Source organism: Enoplosus armatus, chromosome 18 (assembly GCF_043641665.1).
Source record: "Enoplosus armatus isolate fEnoArm2 chromosome 18, fEnoArm2.hap1, whole genome shotgun sequence".
Classification (NCBI taxonomy): domain Eukaryota; kingdom Metazoa; phylum Chordata; class Actinopteri; order Centrarchiformes; family Enoplosidae; genus Enoplosus; species Enoplosus armatus.
Window position 1 is genome coordinate 14,715,160 of NC_092197.1, and position 12,455 is coordinate 14,727,614.

Sequence of the window (12,455 nt, forward strand, 5' to 3'; positions counted from 1 at the left end):
TCATAAATCTAATTGCTGATGAAAACCTAATAACTCCAGTTTTCCGGTATTACATTATATTGGCTTAATCGTAATATTATAACTGCCAGTTTTCTTTTGGGTTTGGTTAGTTGCAAAATGTTAGTTACAAATCAAGATACCCATTTAAAAACATGTTTGTTTTCAGTGTACCATGGTCATTAAGATGTTTAAATAACTAAAATTCTGAGTTTTTGGAGATTTAAGGATTTAATCCAGCAGCTGGGCAAATACAGTATTATTTTTCATTATCGGAGCAGTTGGTATTCGTTTCGAAAGCTCTGACTTTGGAAGGTGAATTTGTTTGCAACAGAGTACATTCCAGTATGCAGTGTTAAGACTGCTGCCGATTTCAGCTCTGCAGATGTTTAATTCTCATAATTCCTTATGTATGGTTGTACACTGTTAATTTACAGTGTGTTTACATGCACACATGATATGATATTGTATATCTCAGTAAAGGCCTCTTTACTCCAAGTGGATACTTCACGAATGTTACGAAGCAGAATGTTACCATGGAAAATGGGGTTGTAAGTGGGACATGTACATATATGTAAATTGGACTAGGTGTGTACTTGCCTCACCATCTTGGCTCATACTGTCACATTCCACGTAGCTTCTCCAAACTATGACAAAAAAAGCTGTGGTCTTAACTTGGGGCACAGTAATGCTGGTGTGCATGTAAACACACTCACGTTTTCTCTGTGATTACTCACTACTGCATCAGGTGAGGAGAAATGTACATTTAAAAATGTGTTGTAGGACATCAAATTAAGGTTTCATTGAAGGTTTAGTTGATCATAACATGGCTGAGACAAGAAATCCTGATATTTAATCGTACATTTTGTCAGAATCCTGCAAAAACTTCAAGGTTTGCATTTGATACACACTTGATAGATGACTCTCTCCTACAGGGTGATCTACTTTAGCACTTGAACCAAACCAAAAGATTGACAAAAAAATCTCAAAAGCAAATGATGGTCCTGCAGGACAAACTGTTTGTTTGACCACGGCAAATCATGAACGACACTTTTTTAGGAAAAACATTTTCTTCATTCATCGAGCGTTTGCCTGGTCAAACCGGCCAAATGCAGTGATGTTTGTCTCTCTGTATGTATATCTATATGTCCACCTGTGTGTCCTGTCTTTTTGCTGGTCTGTCATTTTTTTATTTTTCATTTATTAGGAAAAAAAGTTGACTGGACTTTGCCAAGGTCAGTACACATGCTAAAATGAAAATATAGTAGGTTGTTATATCATTGCTAACCCACACGTCTGTTCTATGCAGTGACATCATGCATTTCCCCATTAAGAAATATACATTGTGTATTTTCTATGGCTAGACATGCTGTTTTATGCATATTGCTGCGGTCCAGCAAAAGCCTTTGTATCTACTTTTTTTTTTTTTTTTTTCTTTCAATGAGTGCCACCCAACATTGTACCCCAAAACCAACCAGCTTTTCTCACTTCCTGAGAAGTCTGTTTTGGAGATGGAAGATGAGACCAAATGAGGTTTCATGTCAGCTACATCTACACATTTTGAGGGTCCACATTCCTAGTCACAGATTACAAATTGTATTTTTTATTTTTATTTTTTTCTTATTGTGATGACAATTGTGTATCCCCAAACGAGCCTCTTTCTGATGAATTCCTAAGACGGTGGCTTTTTGGAGAAAGTGAAGTTTCTACATGTCACTAGTGATGTTATTGTATAGTTGTACTTTTATTTTACCATACATGCTGTTCCTTTTTCTTGCTATCAACAGAGCATATTCCATTAGACAACACGCTGTTAGGATTTCCGTCTTCTTCAAACACTGATGATGATCTTCATAGGCTTTCCAACTATTCTACATATACAGACTTCTTACAGTGTACACTAATAAAGCTGTTTTAATTCAACTGAGTATTGTGTCTTGTGTTTGCATGTCTGAATGTAAAATCACTTAAGCTGTTGTTTGGCTTGTCCTCACTGGCCAGGGTTAAGCTGCTGTGTACACAGAGGGCAACATTATATGTGATGACACTGTCGGTGTGTACTACCTATGCAACTGTCATTTGGACAGTTTGCAAGTCTTGGAATAGTCAGCTTTAAGCCAGTGTCCATCCTCTGTTTAACATGTTGTCTTGTTTCACAAGCCAGCGATTCACGTCAGTTTAAGCGTCATGTGTATCCAAAGTCAAAGACACTCATAACGGGACTATTGCAGGTTTACTGTTTATCTAGAAGCTGAGGTTTTGAATCTGCTGCCTCTGATAACCGTTATAAGAAACTGGCTATCATTGAAGACTGCCAAGCTTTAGCCTTAAATCTCTAATTTATTTGACATCCTTGTTTATAGGGAACAGTATTTCTTGCTCATTTTCTAATGGGGAAAATACATGTATGTATGTATGTATGTAAATGGAGAATTGGCTCTTCGTTCTCCTTTTTTTTTTTTTTCAAACAGTGAATCTAGATTTTATCCCCACTGTCTCACTTTATCCTAATTTAAATAAGTCTATGTCACTGTTAATGTTTTGACGTTTGTTTAATTTTGTCTTAAATCTGCCAATCACGGCTGGTAGAGGGCGGGGCTTATCAATTAATTCAGCCCGGAGCTACCAGGTGTGGTAAGAGGAAGGTGAAGGTACTTTTCGCGGGCATTTTTAACTGACATTTGGAGCAAACTAGCTGGGAACCTTTGCCAGAAACATGACTGTCTACCTCCCATTTGTGAAAAACTGTCTGATAAAAGCCTCAACATTGTTTTCGTTCTCGGAGTGAGTTGAACAGTGAAACTTGAAGGAACCCACCGTTTGGGCTGACTGCTTGTTAGCTAAGAGGTAAGTTACGCCCAAAACTTCTTCTCTGTCCAACATAGAAACAACACACATGCACACACAGTTTATAACTGTTCTTTAACTGAACATTACTCTGGGACCTTATCATAGACGTCTCCATTTCATTTACAGTTTACATTTAATCTTAACATATGGGTGAAGTGAGTTTTATTCACAGTCTTATAAATGTATTTCTGCTTGCCTCTATGTTTGGTGAAGACCAAAATGTCTGTGCCTTGCTCTATTGAGTTGCGTGAATAGATGCACAATTTAAGAATTATTACAAGATTCAAGATAGACAGTTGAATGCAATCGTGAGTTGTAGCAGTATGTGTGCGCTTTGTGTTAGTGGTGGTGCTAGACGTAATACACTTTAATAGTCGGTAGAGGGAGGCAGAAGCACATTAATGAAAGAAGTGAGAAGCTGTGTGTTCAAGTTGAAAGCTTTTGTGGTTTCATACTCCTAATTTAAATAGTCTACATGATTATTAATCATGTGTTAATATAGAAATGTGTTTTTAGATCATACTTTGACTTTGTCAAAAGCTACAATCATGCCACATGGCAGCCATCGTACAATACATTTTGTTTCACGTTATAACATGTATTATCTGTGTTACATCAGATTACTAAAAACATACCTTTCAACCCTTAACGTACCACTCAACAAACGTTTTGAGGAGTGTGACCTGCCTGTTTGTTATTTTTCTACATTAACTGTTATCCTGTTCTAATGTGTATTTTTGTCATATCCATCTCTTTTGTTGAATGGAGTATCTCTTTTCCAAGAGATGTACATCTCTTTTTGTCAAGATCCTTCCATGCTGACGCTGACACATTTGAGACTTCATAACCTGGATATAAAAAGTCTGTTTATGAGGTTTTGTTGGTCAACCTGAACCAATTAGGTTTTCAAAGTTGCTTTTTGGAAATCACGTGTCAAAGCAGCAAATATAAACAAGTGGATCAATCCAACCTTACTGTAATTCCACCTCTAAAACAATTATATTTCCATTTTCCCTCTATAGACACATACACGCCTACACACATACACATTAGATCACAATCCTGAAACAGTAATTGATAAATAACAAATAAATAAAATGTTAATTTCTCCCTCTGAATTATTTAGATTTGTTTACTGTCAGCCAGTGAAACCTCTAACCCCTCCCTCCTGTGCACAGTGCAGCAGGCTACTTAGCGAAATGACGGCCTTACAGTTAAACATCCCAGAGACATTAAAACACATTAAAAACCTTTGCAGTTAAAAGGTTTGGTCGTCTTGGAGTGAACAGTCTTTGATGGTGAAGAGTGTCTGTGTGTGTGTGTGTGTGTATGGCTGTTGTTCATTTACTTTATTTGTTTATTTACTTTATTATGTTGTAATTTTTGTTTTTTAATGGTTATTCCAGATCTATCTATCTGGACGTGCTCCTGCGTTTACATATTTTAGGCATAAACATATTGTTTGTATGTCCATGTACAAATACTTGGCCCTTACTGGGTCTTCCTATTTGCATCTGTGTTAGTGCACATATTGCCATGTGTGTGCAAAGTGTGTTTTTGCCTGCCAGAGTGAGTACTCTTTCTAAGTGGCCCGCTTGTGCTCCATTACCAGAGCATCATTAAGCTGTTGTTGTTGATACTCACCCTCCTTCCTTATGGTTTGGCCTTGGATCTCATCCGTTCCCCTGAGCCCTATTACAGTACAGAGCAGTAAGCATTTCCCAAACAAATTAATACCATATCCTGAGTGTACCTAAACTTTCTGGAAGTGTAATATAGACTGGTAATGGTGGCAGTCATTTTTATCTCTTGTGGTTGCAGAACAGATTTCAGTTTATGTTTATGTTTCTGAATGGTTTATAGACACAACCACGTTAATTCCTGTGACCGTGGCGTCTGCTTTATGGGCTGGATATCGATCGGACGTGCTGTAACCATGCTGTCTCGTGCAGCGGCTGCAAATGCAAAATGCTTTCCAATAACTATGGGAGTAATTCAGGTTGGTAAATTACAGTCGGCAGCATACGTATTGCTACAGGGAGCTTACACTAGCCTGTTAGTCTGTAGTGTATTATGGATTTCATATGAACACAAGATTGGCTGGTCCAGGAGAGTGATGGCAGGTTCAAATTTCTTTGCTGGTAAGCATCCGCTCCTGAAGAATAGAATTTTTCTGTCGATATCATATCGCATTAAGAGCAGATTATTAGAGTGTAATTACGAGCTTTCATTGGTCTCTGTGTTAAAGAAATTTCCAGAAGATACATTCTTGGATTGCTCTTTGTTTAAATGTATACTGTAGATAGAGACACACACAAATATGTAAATCACTTTTACCCATTTTTACTTGGCTGTACTGCTCATCTCGAATTGCACATTTCAGTAGAGATACAGATTTTAATTATTTGCCTGATTTTCAATGTGTTGGTGTCTACTATATTGCTATGCATCTCTCTGTCTGTATGTTTCTGTCTATATATCTAAGGTAAAAATCCTACCTGTCACACACGGGACGATTTTTAAAAACTCATTTAACTCTCCCTGTCTGCCATCTTCGATTCCTGGTGACATAGCAATGTAGGTCCTGACATACGACCTGAGCGCTGACCCCAGACTGTCATCTATCATTAATATGACTTTTGTTTCTGACGTTGTTTTTGTGCCGTGTGACGTCCTGGGGTAAGGTTCCTCCCAGTGTTCCTTACATTTCACCTACCTGACCCCTCGATTCTAAACCTTAGACATGATGCGTGTGTGTGTACTCTTCTCTGTTGGTGTGTTTTTTTCCTGGACAAACCCTCTGTACTTCTTGGCTTTGGGTCTAAGAAAGGCACTTTGTGTGTGTGTGTGTGTTTTGGGGGCCATAGGACCTGAAGAGGGGTAATCATGTATAAGTTATGTCAACTAATTAAGACTGGGCCCTAACCTATGTCTGACCCTGAGGAAATAACAATGCACCATCTAAAAGTCTTTGTACCGGTGTACCTGTGGCCTCTTAGCCACACTAGAGTGTTGGATGTCCTGTGTGTGTGTGTGTGTTCTGGCTGGCCGGTAGTGCAGGGCTACCTTGATCTGGTAACTGGAGCACAAGGAGAGAAGAAACGAGAGAGCAAAGAGAAAAGGACAGCGCGAGAGTGAAGGAGAAAAGAGAAGGGGTGAAAGAAAGAAAGTGCCTCTTCAGTGAAAGAAAGTAAGAGAGGCAGAAGCCTAGCCCATGTAATTAGGCCTAAATGAGTTTTCCACTGACTCAGTGGGTTGTGGCGATGCAGCGCTGGGACAAAGATAGACTGGAGGTCAGGGAGTCATCGAGTCAGGGAGACGAGCCATGCTGTAGTCAGATGAAGACAGGGGATGCTGGCACTGTAGGTCTTCTCTGGTCAAGGTTTTTCAGGAGAGATGCTCAATGCCAGTTTTAATACTGTTGTTACTGTAGAGCTCTTCAAAGAAATATTTTATTGGAATAAAACATCTCAACACATCTTAGCAGCTCCACTATGTTTCCATAATTCTCTTGATTAAAGGCCCTGTACACCAATGGTACACCCACACAAGTGATTTCACTCCTCATTGTAGCTGATTAGACGTCTTCTAAGGACTGTGTGGGCATGTACTATGGCTGTCACTTTTTATTCAAAATAGGCCTTTTTCATCATATTTTGACATGTCACGGTAGGAAAAGAGCTAATGTAAAGAATACAATTAATGATGTTGGCTAATTGGACCTGGCTCGCAGTCGCTGTTCCAGTTGATCCAAAAGGTGTTGGATGGGGATGACGTCAGGAGTTATTCAACAGCGAACTCGGATTGTATTAACTTTTACTATGTTTTGAAATGCCAAACACATTATCTGTATGAGCGTGTGCATCTGCACTGTGTACTTTGTGGAGCTTCCCTTATCATGAGTGATGTCAATTCAAGATACTCGCAGTGGGAATAAAGGCTATAGCCAATGACAGAAGTGCTGGACTCCTTGAGATGCTTTCCCAGTTTCATACAGTACAAGGGGCTTTTTGTAGAAACACTGGGCAGCAGAGGCCGAAGCCCCAGCTGTTGTAAGAGCAATTGTGTGCGTGTGTGTGTGTGTTCCAACTGTGGTAATTAAATCAGATTAGTTCTGCATTGATAATGATGTTCGTCTCACAATAGCAAAGTGACACAAGTCAGCTGCAGCCATGTTTATTTTTAAACTGACAGATATTAAGAGGACAAAAGGAAGCCAGAAAAATGCCAAAATAAGAGTGAAAAGGGAAAACCTTCCCCCTAAATTTTCATAGTCTCTCTTTCTCTCATTAACATAAAAATGAGAGAAAGCTATAAAGAATACTGGGCTTGGCAGATAAAAACACCTTAATACCATGCATGGTGCTGATTGCTTGCTGCTCTTTGGATTGGGAAAGATCATTGACTCTTGGGCTTGTTTTCAAAATGCTGTGGTCAAACTGAAAAATCTGTCACGCTTTATCGTACAAATCATGCTCCTGAGACTCATCGTAAAATATGCTTAGGCCTGCAAGTACTTAAGTATTTATCGTCACTCCTGTGCCTATTATACTTCTAACACCTGTTCTCTGGACTGGCTGACACTATATGTTCCTGCAGTAAATACTTTCAGATATTTTGGCCCATTTGTCTGTAATAATCGACAGAGTAGACTGAAACTTGACACACTGATTTCGAAAGCGCAATTAAAAAATGTGGTTAGAAGTTCGATTGATTTTAGGTGTGACTGTTTTATGTAATGTTTGTATGCCAAGGATAGTTTGTCATGGTGTTGTCTATGAATGTATACTTAAATCTTTGCTATTTTATTATTATTGTATTATCATATTTCTATGCCATTATCAATATTACATTTTTATTTTGTTTTTACTATGTAATCGGGTCTCACTTGTAAATGAGATCTTTATCTCAATGTGACTTCCTGATTAAATAAGTATATACAGTAAGTAAACCACAACTAGTCCACTTCAGTGCCATTTAGCTGGTGCACAGTCCCAAATGGATGAATGAAACAGTCAAACTCCTAACTAACCAACTGTCCTCAAACCTTTGACCCTAATGGCCAAATTGCTGTGGCATTGTTGGTCTTTTTTTTAAAAACCCATTTAGTGTGAGATCACTTTGCCACGAATCAATTTGAGAAGTGGAGTTCAAACACATTTTTTATTCTTATTGGTCACCCGTGAGTTCTGCATTATCCCAAAAATGATTCAACCAACCACAGGCCATTAAGATCAACCAGCAGGAAGTGTGTTTGTGGTTGAGATGACGTCATTGTTACCAGTTCGTGACCTGCACTCGGGTTGGGTTCAAAAGGTTACTGGGTAACAGCAGTGGTTGTTAGGGAGATGGGGCCATAAAGGAGGTCGTACAGTGCGTTTGTACTTTATGTCAGCTCAATATGTAGATAATAAATGTCAGGCTTAGCTGGAAATATGGAAATACTTCTCTTTGCAAAATCTTAATAGACGTGTTTTTGTCATAGTGGTTCTTCCTATCTAATCATACATGTCACTTTTACTGTGGTATGATAGGCCTTTTTCATAGCAGACATTTTTACGTCATAGCTGAAAAAGCACAGGTGTATCTAATAACAGTAAACCATGACATGGAGCCAGCAAGCACAGCACCAGGGCTGTGGAAGTGGGACAGTAGAAGCACAGCCTCACAGAGCAAGGCGGCAGACTCCTAGTTTAGTTTCATCATATACATGCAAAACCTGTAATCAAGTAATAATTTCCAATAATATAATGCTAATGTAATTGCATTATTTGGGACTTATAATGAACAGTCTTGATTACTTTTATCAGTCATCATCAATTTAAATCAACATTTTCATTACATGTTGACAAATTGTTGGAAAGAATTACATGATCAGTTGTTACATATTCTTCCTATAGGTTCCCTTATCTTGACTTTTGAGTAACATCAGCTATTGAAAAGAACTTGGTTGTGTGAAAGGATAAGAAAGCTGCTGGATCCTCCTTAGATATAAGCTGAGGATATTCATTTTGAATGTAATCATAAATCTAATAAAGATTGTGGAAGTCAGTGAAGCTGCTGATGCATTTAATTCAATTGCACAGTCATCGAAACTTGTTCACTAGACTTTTGTCATGATACTTGTCGAAGAGCCTCTTAACTGCACCTAAAGCAGACACCGAGAGTAGTTTCCTTTTCAACCTTTTACACACATCCCTCTCCCCAACAGAAAAAAAAGGTACAAAAGGGCAGGTGAGGATGGAGCTGAAACAATAATTTTTGTGATTTATTGCAAAGTGATTCGCACGTATGTGTATGTGTGCATGTCACTTGTCTGTTCTGGTCCATCTGTGCTATGCTGTGTTAAATCTATAGTGTGTTTTCACGTCTTATCTTGTTACTCTTCTTAGTGATGAGATACTGTAGCGTGTACACACATATTCACACCTTTCCTTTCTTATCATCACACACACCTCCACCCCCCTATTATCCCTCCACTCCCTCCCCCTACATGTGCTACATGCCGGGGTGTGTGTGGGGTTATGAAAACAGTTAGGCTTAATAATTGATGTTCTGCATTTCAATCAATTTCACCACAGTGTTAGGCTAATTAAGGTTAGCTCCATCCTCCCAGGGGCTGTGTGTGTGTGTGTGTGTGTGTGTGTGTGTGTGTGTGTGTGTGTGTGTGTGTGTGTGTCTGTGTGTGTGTCTGTGTGTGTGTGTCTGTGTGTGTGTGTGTGTGTTTTCCTGCTCCTGAGGGCTCCACGCTCCATTTTATATCTCAGAATACATGGGAATTCTCTATTTCAGGAACAAGAGATGAGAGAGATTCTCTCTCCCTCCCTCTCTCTCTCTTTCTCTTCCCCTCTCTCCCTCAATCTCTCTTGCTCTCTTGCTCTGTTCCTCCCCCCTCTCTCTCCCCAGGCAGGATCCTAAATGCAATTAACACAGCCGCTTTACTGCCTGCTAATTATTAACACACACACGCATGCACACACCCACCACACACACACACATACAGTAGTCACACACAGGACTGAAATTATTATTTTATGCTGGACTAATTTAAAGTTCATTGACGATTGTTTTAATTAATTAAATAAGAAAAGTACACACTTTAAAAAACGTCAGGCTGCCAGGCGGGCACTGCAGGCGTTTGCATATGAAGGTAATAATTATCCCCTGTGTGTGTGTGTGTGTGTGTGTGTGTGTGTGTGTGTGTGTGTGTGTGTGTGTGTGTGTGTGTGTGTGTGTGTGTGTGTGTGGTGGCGGCGGCGGCGGCGGCTCACCTATCATTTTAGTGTGTGTATCTGTGTCTTCATGCATAGTTCACCCAGCCATACAACCTTAAGGTGTGTGTAAGTGTGAGTCTGTGTGTGTTAATGGGTCTTTAAACCCTCTCTGCCAGTATTTAACATTAAGAGGAATAACTAAAGAGTCCAATTAAGAAGCAGAGACTGCTTTATGTGCAGCAAATTTGTTTCTATCATTAAATAGTCACAGGTGGGCCATGCTTCCCAGAGGAGGCTGGACCTCACCTACTGTAGATCAGTTTAATTTGTTTCTGTATCAGTGATACATTTGGTAAATGCCAAGTACAAATAGTTACATGCACATCCTGTTTAGAGGTGCTGGGTCAACCTCAGCACATGCTCATTTCAACATTTGGCTGCTTTACACCGGTTCAGGTGTATTAATCAAATCACATGGTGTCGAGTGACAGATGCCAACTACTAGGTACATGTACCTTCTATGATAATTGCTTTCCTTTTTGGTTATTTATGTGCATCATATTTCATTGAAGATGCGTTGATTCAATATCTATTTAGTACAATCATATTCTATTTTTTCTGTTATTTTCTATCTGTTGATAGAGGCACACTTTGTCCTCCAGGGGAGTCCGCACTGCTCTTTTTTACATATATTTAGACATTTGACGGGTGTAAATGATAAGATTGATGATGGCTCGGTGTCATTTAGCTGGTTCAGTTTCAGGATCCTGGTACTGTGGATGCTGGTTCACTGTCAAACTGTCATGGCTTACTGGGGCCATCGTTCATGTTATTAGTAGCACCTGCATTTTTCACACCATACATTTTGGCATGTTATAGCAGGAAAGGCACAGGTGTTATTGATAACATTCAAAATGACTGCATTCGATTACTTCTTGGGTCCTGGTATTGTGCATGCTGTCTCACTGTCATGGCTTACTGGGACACTTAATGGAACTTGTTTCACCTGTGTTTTTCCTGCTATGACTAGCTAAAATGTCAGTTTTAATTATACAGATCATAACCACCTGTGTGGTGAGTGTGTGTACTATATGTTGCTTGTTCTGCCCTGTGGTGTTTAAATTGTCATATAAAGATATTTGTGAGGATATAATATTGCAGTATTAAATGTATCAGGAGCACAGTGTGCAGAGCCTGACTACCACCTCCCAGTTACATGGTCACTCATAAGTTCAATAGTGACAGTATTAACAAGAATCAGAAATAAATTAATAACAAAAATTCCAGATGTTGGAGTAGACCATGATGCCCACTAAGTGGTTATAGGTCCAAAAGTAAAATCAGCACAGTGTTCATCACATGCAGAAGTTCAATAATTGTTAAATATTGGAAAGTAAGGCAAGTTTCATACAGCCGTTGGTTTCGGTTTGGCAACCAAGTCAACTGTAGTGTGATTTTAGACATGTATGGTCAGGCTACCAGCTTGATTTATATCAGGCTATGTGGGTAAACTCTGTACTTGTTATGCACATTTTTCAAAACACTAAGGTTGTAATGATTCTCAAAAAGGATAAGCACACTTGACATTTGTTGTTTTAGAATGTGCTGACGACATAAACACTATGAATTAAAGTATTAATAGAAGTGAATATTACCCCAAAATTACTTTGTGTCAGCTAAAACCCCCATTGACTGTTATTTATTTAAGTACTGAGACCGTCTGCTTGCAAAGTTAGAGTTGAACCTCTTCCCTTTTCTAGACCCCCTTTGCACATCATTTGGACAACAGTACTAGTAACTACAAAGTAAGTGAAGTCGACATGGAGAAAGAGATGTATGGAGGTAAGGAGACAGAGATGTAAGATGATTGGAAACTAGACACCAGGTGTGTTTGTTTAATGATGTCAAAGGAATAGAAAAAAAGGAGAACCAAACAAAAGAGACAGAAAGACTGTAATATAACTAAAAGATGAAAGAGAGTGAATGAACAGTGACAGACCTTATATGAACATGTGTGTGATTGCACATGGTGGACTCAGCTGTTAAAGTAGTCTCCCATTACACTAAGAAGTTGTCAGACACAAGGCTTGAGACACAGAACCACCTTCCTCCCACCCACCGACCTCCTCTCTTCTGTTAATCCTCTTTCATGCTTTCATTAGCTCCTCTTGTCTTCCTCCCCATGTTCCCTTTTGCCGTCTACTTATTCTATTCAATATATTCACTATAAGTAATTCAATAAAAGCTCCCTTGTGCTTTACATCAACACATGTAACACCTGAATGTAACAAGTTCAGAGCCCTTCTCTGGGGACTTCTCCGAGGAATTCTGGGAAATGTAGGAAACACTATCAGTCTGCTTATGCTTTTCTTACTACGGCCTTGATTATCGTAT